The sequence below is a fragment of the Dendrobium catenatum genome, unplaced genomic scaffold (genome assembly GCF_001605985.2).
Source record: "Dendrobium catenatum unplaced genomic scaffold, ASM160598v2 fragScaff_scaffold_773, whole genome shotgun sequence".
In the NCBI taxonomy this organism is placed as follows: Eukaryota; Viridiplantae; Streptophyta; class Magnoliopsida; order Asparagales; family Orchidaceae; genus Dendrobium; species Dendrobium catenatum.
In genome coordinates, this window is record NW_021319235.1 from 368099 (window position 1) to 379879 (window position 11781).

The following is an 11781-nucleotide window of genomic DNA, read 5'->3' on the forward strand; positions in this document are numbered from 1 at the left end:
GCTGATAGTCCCATTAGTAGGCACCTTCCTGTAGCTAATATATTTTGGATAAAATGTTTGTTTTGGAAGAAAGTGAGTGTATAAGGTCACTTTGAGGATGAGTAAGTGATTGAGGTAGTCGTCTAGGTATGTGTCCAGTACACGGAGAGGAATACCTAGTTTTCCTTAAAGAGGTAATGCTCCTTCGTAGGCTCGAGTAAGTACAACTTGATGACCACTCTTAGGGAGTCTCGTGTGAGTTCCAAGTGAATGGTTCCTCCTATTTAATGAGTTCCTTCTATGGGCCCCTTTAAGGGTGAGTTCCACTGCATCACAAGTTGGTTCAATATTAAATACCTATGAAGGCATATACAATTATATATTTAGTTCTTTGATTTCCTTGGCCTTTCAATAAGAGAGTGACAAAAAATAGGGTGAATGGAGTATTAATAATAACCATGAAACCTAAAATATGAACATTAATGTTGAATTTATTGTTCCATTTTCATTATAGCATTGATGACCATGTTGATCCACACTGATGAAGATAACGTGAGGCCATCCTCCATGTTGTTTTATGTAAAATTGGTATTTAGGTTGAGAAAGATTTAGCTCTATCATTTGCATGATGTCAGAGCTTGTGATTCTTTCATGTTTTGGGATAATAAACCACACAAGCATCTCTAACTCTCTTCTAAAGACCTCAAAGAATGCTGCTTGTCATCAACAATGAATTGAGTTTACAATGACTAGAATTTTACTATGATAATAGTACACAATGGTCTCTAGCTAGTAGAGGTGACTCAAAAACTCATTGTTTCGCCGCCAATAAATAAAAGCAAGGTCGACATTAAGGAACATTTGAGATATTTGTAATGCAAATTATGGTTACTCTCACTAATGAGCCCACTAGTATTTATGATACTATAGACATATTGAATGAGGATGCACCTTTGGATTTCTAGTGAAATGATGAATCATTTCTAAACCCTAGTATTGATAAGTGTGGGTACAATAACCTTTACGAAGGTAGGGGAAAGATCTTCAGTGCCTTAAAATGATATAGGAAAGTAGAAAATGAATGTGTAAAAGTATTTAAGAATTACATTATTAGGAAACAAGGTATATGCTATGATCTAGCATGTAATTTATGTTTCCTCAAGTGAGATGTTGAGGTACCCATTGTGTGACTAAGAGATCAAAGATTTGGAATCGTGGGTGTCCTTCTAGTACTTGATGTGAATTATTTAACATGAACCATTCTTTAGTGTTCCACTAATTTTATTGGGAATATCTTCTAACGAGATCTTGTTGTTGAGTTTAGGGGTGCCACCATTAAAGGGACTTCAATAGACTAGTCCTTTGAGAACATATAAACTCATTATTGCTTGCAAGTAGGCATTTATTTTTGTGGTAAGGCAGGCTGAGAATATGGATATGCATGTCCATGCAACTTAAAAGAGTAAACCTACATCTTATTATTATGCATGCTCAACAGTCTTGAGAGGATGTTGGATCTAAATATTTCTATGGATGACACATGAATTTACTAGAAAGTCGACTTGGTGGTTTAGGACCTATGAGAATGTAAAGTCAAAAGAATAGGGAAAAAATATAGAATGCATAAGAAATTATATCTATCAAAGGTTTCCAAAAATTATTCATTATGACCCCTTATTTATAGGGTTATTGTTTATGTTAATCACAAGAAAGATGATGCGAAGAAAAGTAAAGATAATAGTGATATACAAATCACACATACATTATTATACAAAACCCAAGATACCTATTAACATGGATTCCTAAAGAAGCATAAATTTATATTGAGGTGAGCACGATAATGTCGAGTATATATTGGGCAAGATTTTTAGTACCGAGTAGAAGTGGGTGGGTCTGTAAATGAGTTTCAAGGAGGAGATACTTGAATCTTAGGATGTTGTTGGTGGTATTTGTTTACCCATGGATGGCTGGATCAGAAGGTGAATGATCTAAGATTATGGATAAGAAGGGGTCAGTGATCTGATAGTCATGATAAGGCGAGTTGGGAGCTCCTTGAATTGGCATTTTCCTATAGCTAGTTTGAATGGAAGGGTGATTACTCTAGATGAAGCAACTTATGGATGTGATGACCAATCATGTGGAGGCCATGATCTTCCCTTATAGGATGAGATCGTTAGTAAGCACATATGAGATATGCTTGTTAATCCATTGGGTGAGTCCTTATGTGTGCTTTCGATAAGGGTACAAATGAAGCTGGGCTTGAGTCACCCTTGGATTGAGTTTTATAGGGTAGCAGTGCTTTGTAGAAAAAGCTTTTACTCTTTTATTTGCATAATCTGAGATCATGTTAGTCATTTTGTTATAGGAAAATGAACCCTACGGACATCTCTCAAGGCCTCAAGGTGAAACAACCTAATAGTTATAAAAATTGTTTATAAAAGAAAAATATGAACATTCTAAATTTTTTGAACTAGAGCACTGTGGTGTTGTGAATTTGGGTGCTACTATGCTATGATTTAGAGGGAAACCATGCCAAAAATTTCCACCGTTACATTGAAGGCTTTATCTTATAATAATTTCTTGATTCACTATGCAATTTAATGGTTCTATGAACCAGCTTGTGGGGCTTGTGCTATACAAATATATGTAAACTTAAATCTAACATCAAGACGTTTATCCATGGAAGAAGTGATGAAAATAGAGAGATAAAGGAGAGAGGGAAAAGAGAGAAAGCCATATTTTGGTCATTTTCATCCATTTCTTTAGTTGGGAAAAGGCTTCCGAACATACTTTTATTTTTAATGATTTCATATCTACTTATTTACTTTTTCCCAAAAATGGATAAAATTATATTTTATCATGATTTACTATACATTTATCATGTAAATTTTAGTATTTAATAGATATAGATGATATAGATATATTTTAACTATGACATTATTAAATTTCACCTAGTAAAATGAAAGTTATGATTTTCTGAAGCTAAGGCTATTATATCGTTTTTCTTGTATTTTATTAATTTATATATTAAAGAAAGATTGATACCATTAATTCATAATAAAGGTGATTAGTATATAAGTTAGGAAGTCTAGCTATTAATATTATAACTGATGTAGGTTAGATCATAAAATATAATACTCTACATAGAAGGATGGGAAGAAAGGCTTTCCTTAAAATTAAAGGTTTGTGCTATGATCTTTGTTGTACCCTATAACTAATGACTAAATCTTGCCAACGGGTATGTAAATAGTGATGACGTATAGATAATTGAAAGACACCTATAATGATAATTAATTTACTAAATAAATGATATGTGTGATCGATTTGACTGATGACCAACTAGAAAATCATTTGGGTTAAAGATATTGAAAACATGAAATTAAGTTGGATAACCTATCTTATTAAACTATATAATATTGATAGCATATAATTGATTCATGTTTTTCTTATTCATATTCATAAATATATAGTTTCATGGTTTTATAGATTATAGACTGGGTGGGGGCATATGGACGACTAGTAGATGCTAATTTGTGTGAACTAGAATGTGGCTTATGAAGTTTTGAAATATGCTTATGGTTTCTTTAATATGAAACTTATGTTAGCAAACAAATTATGCAAGTATACATGCTGAATCAAGTAATAATATGACACAGCAGAATGTTGAACCCAAGAGGAAGTGCTATGCTTAGTTGCAACATAACTACTATTTTTACTACAAATGTATGCTTTTTCTACTAAAAATGTATTTTTGAGTTTTCATCACTAAAAGAAAATAACTTGCAAAAAAAAAAAATGAAACTTACAAATTAAAATAAAGTGTTTTCGACAAATAGATATATAAAACAAAGCTTTCCTAACGAGAGTTCAAAATGTATATATGGATTAAAGCATATGCATCCCTATATCTCTTTCTAGCTTTTAGGGGTGAAAAGAAAGGTTTAGGACCTTCCTATAGTTTTTTTTTTCCATAAAACCTAGAATATTCAAACATCCTATATCCAGACATGCCAACATTCCATTTTAGTACTCCTAATTATTCTAGCATTTCTCTATAAAGGCTATGCATCATAATATATTTTAATTACACACACGACCATTGCATGCATTAAATGAAGGATGAGAGATTTTAAAAATATCAATATTTTCTTTAAAGCATACGAGTTTAAATTAGTACAAACTATGTTGACTATATCATTAGCCAAAAACTAAAGAATTAGTTAGATATGGAGTAAATAATAAGCAAACTCATTGACATTTCTTTCGTTAGAAGAAAGATATAAAATATGTAATAAGAAAATTATCTCCAGTGAATTATAGAGTTTCTTACACAAATAGGATAATATCTCTATGAATGAAAGTATCTTATACTTTCCTAGCCTCCCTTAGACTTTACTCTAAGGTGGTACCAAAGAAACAACATAAAAGAATAGGATTTTCACTCCAGCGATAGAACTCCCTAACTAAATATATAAAAAAGTATTTATAGCAAATATAGGAATGGGCTCATGCACCATAGTGCTAGATGATGTGGAGTCATGATAGTAAAAATTAAACTAGCAACTCAGTGCTATAAAATTTTGCTCCAATATGGCACATGCTACCATGACACGGTTAGCAGTTTAAAAATTATGTCCTCTCATTGAGTCATCATGGATCATCATGTTGATAACTACTCCTCCATGGTGCTTAGAAATTTACGCATTGCTATGCTAGAATGAAGGTTTTGGCACCGAGGTCTTAAAATATACGATACTATAGCTTTCATTTTAACTAGACACCCAACACTGTAATACTGAACTTTGGAACAATGGTGCTATGTTATGCCATGTTGGTAACTATGGTTCTGCTGTGGTACTTGAAATTAGAGAAGATTTGTGTTGCAACATCAAAAGTTAGTGCTTCAGTATGATTGAACTTGGTACTGCGATGTGAAATACTCTGCACTGCGCTACTTAACACCTATAATTTTTTTTTTTCATTTTTCAAACACTTTTTTTACAAACACAACTAAATCACACATTTTAATTGAAATTCAAACACAATAAAATGTATATAATTTACAAGTAATAGAGGACTATACTAGGAAAATATTAGCACTATTGATACATAGCATACTGATATGCCTATTGTACATTACTAATTCATCTTACTGATAATTTGATAATATTGAATGATTATAGTATTGATGTGTTGTTCCCTGTAATGTTTATTTATTGATTACCGATGTATTTAAATTCTCGCTCCTATTTTTTACTTATAAATTTAAGTGTAATGACTCCTACTTTTCATTACTGGTCATATTAATTTATACTATTGATAATTGATCAGAGATGATATTTATCATATTGATTTTCACTTTTAATTACTAATTATGAAAGTTATTGATTCTATTAAATCAGATGAGCATGCATAATTATTTTTTAATTTTGCATTAAATTCTTTGGTGGGGTTTGAGTTTTTGCTGGGCTTTGTGAGCTCATTATCTTGTTTTATTAATTTCAGGTCTGGAATGGAGTCAGAATTCTAGGGAGTGAGGTTGATTGAGATCTTAAAATTTCTACTTTTGACAATTCTATATTTTGTTTTTTTTTTCTTATTGTACTCAAGAGCATAAGATATATTACTGAATGTATTCACTATTAAAATATAAGTTTAAGTAAAGAATATAGATTTATGTTTTAATATATACACTATAGGCAAATTTTCTTTTTATGGCAGCCATTTTTGTCAAAAAAATGAATGAAATCTATCAAAAAATTATTTTTACAGCATATTCCCAGGGGAAAATTTTTTGATGGTAAGCCACGAGTAGGAAACAAATAACATCAAAAAAAAATTCTACTATAAATTACTTAAAAAATTACTCTAATCAAGATCGAAAGCCCTGATGTTATCACCGGGCCGATGACCTAGGCCCACAAAGCACTCCACTACCCCGTGAAAAGGGCCAGTCCACGTTTAATTGGCCTGTGAACTTGGCCCAACAACTAATTTCGTGGGCCCGTAAACCAGGCCTGCCATGCAATTAATTAGATTGTAAACTAGGCCATCTTGTGAACCATGGCCCCTTAAGCCAAGCTTGTCTGCAAGACCCATTCATGCCTATGCTACATGGGGATTTAATCCCGCCCATTTCAAAGAATTCAAACAACTCTATACAATTGAGCTGCTAGTGTTATTACATCTGCTTTATTTGCGTAGTTCCGGCGTATATCTATATACGGACTCCACTAACTTCACTCCTGCTACACGCATACTACACTATATGTATTATTAATTACCCTTCACACATCTATATGGAGGTTTATATTTATCTATTATAACATAATAATATAGAATTATTAATCGTAGTTTAATTAATTTATTTACCATAAAGTATAATATAATTGATTTTTTTTTAATTAATATATAATTAACAATAAATTAATATTTAGTTTAATTATTCAATTAATTTTATTTAAATATTTTTAACTTATTTCTTTAATTTAATTATTTTACATAACACTATTACCCAAAATCAATAATTAATTATTAAAAAAAAATAATCAGTCTACTCATTAATATATTATTAATTAATTCATTTTAATAAAAGTAATAATTTTTAAAGTTATTATTAAAAAAAAATTATATAAAATTTAAAATTCCTTGGAAATTTGCATGAAAATATTCGTCAAAAAGTCCATCAGTAAATGATAGAAACAAGGTCAAAAATCTGCCAGTATTATCCACTGAAAAATCCATCGAATAAACGCTAGAATAATCCATAGGCATATTCTGATGGAATTTATTTTTACCGGAAATAAGCATTTTTTTATGTAGGGACACGACATGTGAATTCTCTTTTATGGTATATGATTTAAATGAGATTCCAAGAATCTTCTTAGATAAGTAAACAGATTTATATAATTTAATATAAATAATCTAATTATTCTAATTTAGATATGAGACCATTGACATAAAGAAATTTTCCTTTCATTAAGGGTGAGTTGCTGTTTAACAAGTTTGGGTTTTATATTCAAAGGAAGTGGAATGATCGTTTCCTATTGGTAGAAGTGACTCAAGAACTTATTCGTCATCCCTCCTATAAGAAAAGTATGGTCGTAACTTAAGGCATGTTCACGAAAGCTATTGTGGCTAATTATGGTGACTCCACATAATGCCTTGCCAGAATTTTTTGGCCATCGTAGAACTTTATGGTGGAGAGATGTGCATTTATTTAGGCTAAAGAGGAGAGTACATTTGAGACACAATAGTATTAGATAGTTATGGCAAGAGTTTCCTTTATTGGTACATGGACTGATCTCAAGAAGCCTCAATATGAAATAGGAAATGAAAAATGTGTTTGTAAATACCGTATCTGCATTAACAAAAAGAGTATCCCGATTATGAGGACACATTAATTTATGTTTCTCATAAGTGAGCCTGCTAAGCACCCATGGATAAAGGCTTTAGAGAAGTGGATAACCACTCCAATACGTTGCGGCGGGGGGGGGGGGAGGGGGTACGTGTTGATGCCTTGTGGAATTCATTTAGCAAGACGCATTTATATTTTTTTTGCTTAAGTTTGTAAGTTATATTTTCTAACAATTCTTTCGATGATTGAGTAATAGGGCGCACCATAATTTAAAGCGACTTTCAAAAAGAGGTTGGTCCTTTAACAGCATATGAAACTTATATTTTGTAGCAGGTGGTGAATTATATAATTTGGTAGCTAAGATTGCAAAGACCATCTCTATGGACTACTTATGGAGAAGCTTGTTACCCTTTAATGTCATGTATGCATACTACTCTTAAAGAGACCGATCCAAATTATATGCTTTGATGACAAATAACTACTAGCAAGCCGTCGACCTAAAATAGTGACTTTACAAAGGAGAAGAAGCAGAATAAGGGAAATATATTTGAATTGCTCAAAAAAATGTGAGTCTCAAAACTAACTAGGGTATCTACTGTATCAGTTTAAGGAGATACCCAAATTGTTCCTTGTGATCTCCATTTTACAAGATTATGAGAGTTAATGCAAATAGTACTCTAATAATGTTACACCCATTTTGACAAGTATATGATCTACAAAGAATAAATGTTAAAAAAAATAACTAGCAATAGACATACATCTAAACTTTATGTTGGAATATAAAATACAACCTATAATATCCTGCAGCATGTTCCCAATCACTCTCCCAATCTTCTACTCAATAACTTCTTTTCATGTACTCCATAGTGATGAACACCACCATTACCGCTCTATGTGGTGGAGTATCAGAGCACAGATCATCAGCAAAGCTTCTTACCCACCAGATCCCAACGACAACAACTCAATTAGTGGAACACCTGATGACCGCTTGAGCATACAATGCGGCCAAATAGTATCAGAATGACGTCAGCAATCAAGAGTGGCACCTCCAGACAAAAATGATCATCTTCCAGCGTTAGCACGTAGTCATATAGAGCCAAGTCAATAATTAACTCTCTACTCTTCACCAAATACTGTTCAACCCATTAACTACCACTATCTGCATTCGGTTTTCCCTAGTCTGCAGTGTTATGTGTATATATGTAGTTATGGTTTTTCTTGTTATTTCTTGTTTTATTTTTTGTCTTTATCCTTATTTATTTTCCTTTATGGTTATATCAGAAGGGGTATTAGTATGTTGATATAAGATTTTCATAGCCTATATATATAAATTTGGTATTTTTAGCTCAATTAATTAATTTTTATATATTTTCTATTATGCTTATTTCTTTTATATATGTAAAAAATTAAAAATAAAAACATCTCCCTATTTTCAGAAGAACTTACTTAGTAAGGGGGAAATTATGAGGAAATAAAATAAATATGACAATTTAGTTAATAATGTTTACTATCATAAAAAGGGGAGATTGTTGCAATCTAGAATCTTGAGCTTAAGATTTTGATGATAATAAATATTATTGGATTGCTACTTTATTTTCTTAGTATTATTATTGCATACCTTTTGTGTGAACATTAAACATTTTAGGTACACTATATACCATTAAACAAAAGATTGACTCAATTCTAGTTAGAATATGTTTGATATTTTTGAATAGTATATATTTTTATTTATTTATTTTTAAGTTTCTTGAGTCAAATATCCTATAAAAGGTTCATACTAGCTAAGTGACCGTGCACACACGCACTAGGAAGCAAATTTTTTATTTTTTATTTATTTCAATGAAGTTTGTAATGTATGATATATATTGCAGTAAAATTTTTAGATAAAATAGGGAATAATTATAATATTTAATTGAGAAAATTTAAATTTGAACTAATTATATTACATGATCTAAATCGTATAGGATGATTTGTAGAAATTAAAAACTCTGATGCCAATCATAAATTAGTTAATATTTTTAAATTCAAACATAAAAATAGTCATGTAGTCTATTATGATCATATTGGATGATGTAGTTAAGTTTTACCTAATATAATCATATAATTAGGAAATTAAATTTAATTTAATTGTGATTTCATATCATACTATACGAAGTTCAAATTTGTATAGTACGTCTTGATTAGCTCCAGTGAAAATGTTTATCCACCAGCCATCGTAGGAGAATAAAATCCTATTTGATTGAACTAATCATATTTTATGACCCTTGATATCATAACAGATGATCAATTCAAATATTTGAACTAATCATACAAGCCCTTGTTCATCTTACACAACTAAGAGGATGTATTGAGTTAATTGTACTGTATAATCCATTATCGTATTGTATAATAAGAAATGACTAACTAAAAAATTTGGATTTTTTGGAAGCCTTGTATTTAAATTGTCTCAAGAGACTCTAGAAGAGTCTTTTGGTTGTTTAGAGAATTCTGTGGGAGGGCTTTGTGAGAACTTTGTTTTCTTGAGAGATCATGGTGTTTTGAAAGGAAGAGGGGGAAAATGTGTGTGTGAGAGAGAAGTAGATTGAGGGGATTTCGCACAGTTGCTCTATGCAAGCTTTTACCTAAGTTCCTCTGTTTCTTCAATGTTCTTGATGGAATCCTTGGCGGGAAAGTCTTCATGGTTAAAAATCATAGGTTCTCCGCATCATTAAGAGGGTGAAAAAGATTTCAAGTTCTTTGCCTCACCAGAAGTGTGAAATGGATTCCATGTTCTCTTCCTCACCAGGAGGGTGGAAAAAATTTATGGCTCTCTATCTCACTAGGAGGGTAAAAGGATTTAGGTTCTCAACTACACCATAGAAAGGTGTACGTTATTTTGTAAGGGATTCTCTGCCTTGATGTCAGGCCTAACTTGAGGCAATAAAGATTTAGTACGATAACCAAATAGGAGGACTCTAGAGAATGAACATAGGTCAAGTTTGACCGAACTGCTATAAAATTTCTGGTGTGCTCATTTGATTTTCTTTAGCACTTTTATTTTCTACATTTTAATTTTTATAATTTTATCATTTTAAAATTATTGATAACCATGCTATGATTATTTTCAACAGATTTCTATGAGTAAGGAAAAAAAATAATGAAATAATAATATTTTTCTTTTCATTTTTATAACATAAAAACTATTTATAAATTTTATTTTGTTCATTGTTATTTTCTTCCCCTTGTAATTTTGTTTAACATCATTCGTAAAAAGGAAAAGTTTTGAGAATGAAATGTTTAAATAACTAATTCAACACCCCCCTTTTCCCCCTATCTATTGGTGTCCATAGGGTAGTTTAACAAGGTTAAATAGCCTCTTTTGAACATTCATGTGAAACCCATGCTGAGACAAAGAAATAAGATTGAGATATAGAATCACCAATTAAGTTGACCAGGGAATGACACATCTCTAAGGCATTCTATACTAAAACTAATTAGTTATTGTATTATTTATTGATTGATTAATTTATCCTTTTTTATTGCATTCAGATTCTTATAAAAAATCATAAAGGGGGAAATTTTAGATCTTTTGGTATTTTTTTTATAAATACTTGAGCAAGTTGATTATTTCTAATAGTGTTTTTCCCTCTCTTTATCTCCATCCCCACACATATTCTAAGGTTGAACTACTAAAACTCGCCTTTGTCTCCTACTTCTAAACTTGTATCTAACATCCTAAAATATGCAGCAAATGCTGATTGATGTTAATGACTAGAAGACTTGTGGAGCATGGTAAGCTAACACATTTCAATTCATTAGTGAAAATAGAAAACCTAAACTACACTACTAGTTGTGATCTAATGAAAATCGAAGAAAGATTGACTAAAATAATCCTAGATAACATAGTCTGGAAACTAAGGTGTGTGTAGAGGGAGTTCACCTCATAAAGGTTATCTGACTCAATAGTTCATTATAAAATGCTAGATAATATAGTGTTCACTTCAACACCTATTACAAACCTGACTTGTACAATGATGATAGATGATTATTATAACCCACCTTCTTAGTGTGCTAAGAGAACTTAACTTGGATTGATGAATTATTCCTCTTGGGAGATAAAGGCTACCTCAAAAGCTTAAAGTGGACACTTAGAGTCCTATATGGGAAGGATTAATTAAATGAATCATGTTAAATTAGGAGTCTACCTCGTGATCAATAAATTCCTCAACTGGTTTGATGAATGAATCCAGCTCTAGGGCCTCTGAATCTCTCTCCCTTCTTTCACTATCATCCATCTCCTCTCTTTCAACTTCTCGTTCTCATTCTTTGAAAGTTGAGTGGGGTCAAGTGGATGGAATATATATATATATATATATATATATATATATTTAATATGTCTATTAGCATCCATACATTTTTAATACTCAGCGTATTGCACTGCTTCAGCACAGCTTCATATCACTCTA